Below are 6,548 nucleotides of genomic sequence, written 5' to 3' on the forward strand. Positions count from 1 at the left end.
CAAGGCTGTACTGCTAACTTCACCATGGAGGGCCAAATATGATGTATGGAAAAGCTATGACACTACAACAGTGTGGATATAGCTAAGGCTGAAAGAAACAACATAAGGACAAAATACGTTGATACAAAGTATCATAAGGGAGACGGTAGTGTTTAACGGAATAGTGGATGTAGTCAATTATCGCATATGAGGAAAAACCTTGGGGAGTTATTTTGCCAAGAATCTACTAGCTAGAGAACTCTTTGAGAAACATATGAAGGGGCACAAGAATGCGAAACATGACTCGTCTACTTCACTAGGAAAAGTGGGAAACTATTGGATCTGGAGCCCTAGGTGTAGTTTTTTTTTCCAAGTACACTTGTAATTTTTTGAACAGATTGGCTAGTAAAACTAGTCATGAATTACATTAATACTTTGTATATTTTCCTCACATATTTTTTGCATGCAAAGAAAAATGGAAGAAAATGTTACTCATTGGTTGTCTATTGTTTAACTAATATTTAGCAGTATTATGTGGTCAGATCATAATATAGAAAGACAACTTGTATTAGTAGACAAACCTAAACATGTCTTTAGTCTAATAAAAAATGAGCAAACTAATTGAAAGACTAATATGTCATCTATCAAGTCTAATTGGGGAGATGTTTTGTCTTGGGCATCAGAATGGATGACTCCCAAGAGATAGAGACATAGATGTGGCTGACTGGACTGATAATACATTGGACTGGACCCAAGTCGAATAGATCCTAAATTCGTTTATGGATCTATTCACTTGTGACATTCATACTGTGGCATACCTAAATTTTGAGTGGAGGAAAAACTATATAAGGAACAGAAAGCTGGTGCATTGGGTGTGTGACTCATACACTTTGATGTAAGTAAAAGCCTAAGTTCGAATAGATAAGGAACAGAAAGCTGGTGCATTGGGTGTATGACTTTTGTAGCATGTAGCATCATTCCCAACAGTGGTATTCAAAGTCCGGGACATGGGTAACTGATATCGTCTTATAAGCATTACATGGTTGATGAAAAGTAAACATGGCCATGGGTCGTTTGTCTTTTTGATGGATGGCTTGATCACTATTTGATAGTGGTTGACTTTTCATGAAGGAAGATGTAATGGTTACCATGAGATAAAATAAGATCATATTGGGAGAATGGATATTATCCCAAAGAGATCAAGAATATCCTATGAGGGTAACACACTTATGACAATGTCATTGGACAAGCATTGGGTAGTGGCTTTCATAATGGTACGTTGTTCGGAGAGCTCAGTCATGATACGATAGTGGAATTACTTCATGAGTAAATGAGTTTATAATTAATAGGCAAAAATTTGAAATTTAATTATAAATCATTTAAGCCCTAATTACGTATGTCCAATCGGTCCCTCCACTAGCTCGTTGAAACTAGAAATGAATTATGTGTTTGAATAGAAATGAACGGAATGAATATGAAAAGAGAAACTAGAAACATTTGGGAATGATTATGGCTTTTCCAAAATGAAAAAATGGAATAATTTGGAAATGAATGTAGGTTTCCAAAATGGAAATGAAACTGGAAATGGAAATAATTCATTTGCAATTCTATATGGATTACTTAAAAATGATCAGAAGAATGAGTTTACTTTTTTGAGCTGTTTTGAAGCTCGAAAATGAAAATAATCATCCAGTCGCAGTGAACATGTTGAGTTTTGAAATATGAACATATTTTCTCGAAATTGTACCAAGGGTAAAATCATTAAAATTTTACTCAAGGTAAAATAGTGATGAGAAAATTATTTAATATAGAATATTAAAGCTTATTTTGAGAAATTGAAAAATCGAATCGGGTTAGATCACTTTACAGAGTACTGGGTCAAAAGGCCTAGGAAGTACTCATAATTGGACCCGATGTGAGAGAAGCCCAAAACCCCTGATATAAAATGAAGGGGTGGCAACCCTATTAGGAATATTAGGATGTGTCGTCCACCCCACTCCTACTCCAAGTAGGAAGTTGTTTGTCTATTTGAAATAAACCACTACAACTCAACGAGGGTACTGGCTTCTGTTCTTATAAATAGATGGTACCGATAGGGAATTAAACACAACTTTGAAAGATTGTTACTCTGCAAAAAAATAAAGAGAATCCATTTTCAAATATTAAAAATATTTTTCTATAATAACAATTCTACCGGTTTCTATTAAAGAAGAGTGAATTTTCATTTTCACCCCAAATAAAAGAGAGAAAAATTTTCTAATTTTGTGTTTCAATTCAATTGGTTAGATCCCAAACTTGAAGCAGTTCGTGTTACGAGAATAGAAGAGAAGATCATTTGGTTAAAAGTCAGGAACAACGAACGTTCGCTTTGTAATATCTCGTTTTCCAATGGTACCAGAAATGGTAATTTTGGAATTTCGTATTTTGTTGATCGAGTCAATAAATATTATTTAATAATATTTATGAGTTTATTATAGTGTTATACTGAGTTTTGATCTGATAATGTTTATTAATTGGTGAATTAATCAATGTACAAGTAGTGCATACAGAAAATCAGTGGTTTTGAAAGTTGAGGTATTAGGACCTCGTTTTCACAAACCGAATTCATAAATATTAGTGTTTAATGTGTACAAAAATATTATATAAGTGGATTGAAGTTTGGTCTAAAATTTTTGATGATTTGATAGTTAATTAGGAAAAAGGACTAAATTGTAAAAGTTGCAAACGTTAGTCATTATTGATTTTTATTGGTTAAAAGGCTTAACTAGTAATAGTTTAAGGGTTGGAATGGAAAATAGACATTTTTCCATGATGGTGGACGGTTAGTAGTGGATATTAATGAATTATGAATTAAAATTTTAAGTTATTTTATTAAATAAAAATGGTAAAACATAAAATAAGTATGATTTGTCATCATATTATTTATTCCTTTTTCTCTATCGCCAAAACCACCATTTTTTGGGAACCAAAGAATTGATCAAACTTCATTCTTCTTGCATGATCGGGATTGAACCAATCGGTAGATAAATGGGAAAAAGAAAAAATTCAAAATAGTCCTCGTAGTCGTGTTTGAAGCTGTTTTGGTTAGGTAAGTTCGTATTAAACTTACTATGTTATTGTAATTATATTTGACTTATATTTAGTGCATATTAGTTTATATTATTTGTAATATATTTAGTTTTGGCATACGAGGGATTAAATCGTAAAATAGGAGTTATATGCTAAATGGAAGTAGTTTATGGAATCAAGTGGATGAGAAATATGGTATAATTGAATAGTACATATATATTGATGTTAGAAAGTTGAAATATTAAGGAACCGGAAAATAGTATTTATTGGAATTTAAAAAATGCTATCAGGGTTCGAAAGAATTAGGTGTTTGATTAGGAATTCCATGATTGATGGCTTGAGATCATGCATGTGTTGCAGATTCACTAAAGTTTGTGTGAGCAGCATCAAATCATATGATAATGATGGCTTGGTGCTCAACATTTATGTGAATTCTCTAAAGCTTGTGTGAGCAACATCGAATTATCCTTTATTGATGGCTTAAGATTCAACATATGTTGTGAACTCTCTAAAGCTTGTGTGAGCAGCATCTGGTAAAACATGTATAGTAAGCCTGATCTAAAGCTTGTGTGAACAACCTAAACATGAAAATGGTAGCTAAACGAAAATGGAACGGTTGAATGGATTGAATATGGAATTGTTCACTGAGTTATAAATGAGCAAATTGAATAGCATGAGATAAATTATATGTTTGTACTTGTAAAGGAATTGATAACTATGATTTTGTTATATTAATGAACTAATCTCTTGGTTATATTTTTTTTGTGAAATCATATATGTATATATATAGGAATGCTAAGGGGGATACCATGACATGAATAATTGTGTTTCAGTTACTTACTTTAGTTGTAATTTTTAAGGTATGTTAAGTTGAATTCATATGGATTTACTAAGCATTCAGAATGCTTATCTTTTTTTCTTTTATGTCTCTGAATAGATTATTTTACAGAACGCATCGGTCGGATCAATTTGAAGCTCACACTATTTAGCCTTTGATTCTGTAGTCTTTTATTAATTCCATATTCGGTTATATGGCATGTAAATAGGTTTTTATTTGCGTTTAAGTAATTTTAGATGTCCATGGTCTTGGCCTAATGATGTTGATGATGTTGAATGGTTTGGTATAATTATAAGAAATGAACTGACAAGTGAATAGACAACTTGAAATGTGATTTACTCAAGCTAATAGATATGTATATGTGAATAGGGTTATGGTAACAGATGTATATAAGTATTTTGGTTATGTTTTGTGCCATTTTGATTAAGAACTATATGTGTAATGATGTAAGATATGTTCGTTGTTTTGGTGGTTTGTTGTTTGTGTTGATATAAGCATATTTGGTACCCATTTTGTTATCTTGCTTGATGAATTTGTACTTATGTATTGGGTCATTTGGTAAACTTTATTTGATGCATGTGGGAATTGAAAAATGATGTTCATTTGGTGAATGAATATGCATGAATGGTTAGGTTTTATTGCTATAAATTTCACAAACCGGGTCGATTTTCAAAATTTTAATTTTCTGTTGTGCAAGAAAAATATTTTCAGACTGGATTTTTTCCAACAACCTTGTCTTAGGTATCAAAGTGGATGACTCTCAAAAGATAGAGACATAGATGTGACTAACTGGACTGATAGTACATCGGATAGGACACTAGTAGAATAGATCCTAGATTCGTTTGTGGATTTATTCACTTGTGGCATTCATAGTGTGGCATACCTTGATCTGAGTGGATGATAAACTATGTGTGTGTGACTCGTATACTTTAATTTAAATGAAAGCACGAGTTCAAATAAATAAGGAAATGAAAGTTGATACATTGGGTATACGACTTCTATAGTATGTAGAATCATTCCACAACAGTGTAATTCATAGCCTAATAAAGGGTAAATAATATCATGTCATCGGCATTACATGATAGATGAAAAGTAAACGTGACCGTGAGTCAATTATCTTTGTGATAAATGATTTGATTACTATTTGATTGTAATTGATTTTTCGTTAAGGAAGATGTAATGGTTACCATGAGATAAAATATGATCATATTGGGAGAATGAATTTATCCCAAAGAGATTAAGGATATCCTATGAGGGTAACACACTTATGACACAGACATTGGATAAACACTTATTATGTAGCTTTCGTAATGGTAAATAATAATGGAGACCTCAGTCACAATAATTTTATGGAATGATTTCGTGACTAAATAAGTTTATACTGAATAGACAGAAAGTTGAAAGTTAATTATAAATTATTTGAGCCCTTATTATATATGTTCATTCGGTCCCTCCCTAGCTCGAGATAACCAGAAACAAATTGCATGTAGAGCCAAATGAATAGAATTGAATGGGCACAATGAAGTTAGAGTAATAAATAGCATGTATCACTATCCGTAGTGAATGTATTTTCTCACTAAGTACAAAAATGACTTGAGAATTCATTTAAGGTTCTTGAAATTATTATTTAAGTAATTTAAGCTCAAAGATGGAATTAAATTAATTACTCACTATGAGAATCACTGAATAATGGAAATTGAATATATTTCCTTATAGATTCTGTTATAGTAAGTTGTTATGACTTTAACCAAATTAGAATGTTGTTGGAAAAATTATTTTATTGAAAAATTAATTCAGTTAATTTAATTAATTTATTAAATAATATTAATTTTAGGAAATAGAAAATAAATATTCTGTTAGATTAAATTATAAATTGTTGGGTCAAAAATCTAAAAAGCACATGTAATTAGACCAAATACATGAGAACCCTAATTAACCTTCATAATAAGTATAAAGGTATGAGGGGCAACAACCCCAGTAGAAAATACTACAGTGTGTCAACTCCCTACTCTAGTTGAAGTAGGATTGTATTTTCTATTTAAATAATATTATTTAGTCAATACTTATTCAACCAAAATTCTTGTACTTCTCCCTATAAATAAGGGGCATCAATTGAGCTATTTACACACAACAGTCATACATCATTATTATGTTAGAAATTATTGATAATTCATTTATTAAGAATAAATTCTAATTTTTGGGAATTACTAATTTTACAAGTTTATAAAGAGAACTTACTTTCTTATTGAAAGTAAGTAAACCGTTTCATTTCTCTGTTTTTGGTTTGTGTTGCTCAAGCCTGCACTAAATGTAGTTCATGGTTCAAGAATAGCAGAGAGGGTCATTCGATTGAAAGCCTAGATCCACTTGAGTTCGTGAAAACACAAAAAACATATAGACTTTTTCAACAGCTTTTGAGCCCTAATTTGTGCAGTTTTGTAGTATTTTTTTAAATTTATAATTTAATTATAAAATAAATAATTTACACTTAAAATTATTAATATATTGAATTTTAATTATTTTTATAATAATTTTACACAAATTTGGTTTATTTTTAATAGTTTTGCACAAATGGTGAAAATTGACTCGACACACACCTCGAGAGGCTTGAACCGTTAGGGCAATGTTGTGCATCAAGTGATCAGGAGCAAGGCTAATAATA

Source organism: Gossypium hirsutum, chromosome D08, assembly GCF_007990345.1.
Source record: "Gossypium hirsutum isolate 1008001.06 chromosome D08, Gossypium_hirsutum_v2.1, whole genome shotgun sequence".
NCBI lineage: Eukaryota > Viridiplantae > Streptophyta > Magnoliopsida > Malvales > Malvaceae > Gossypium > Gossypium hirsutum.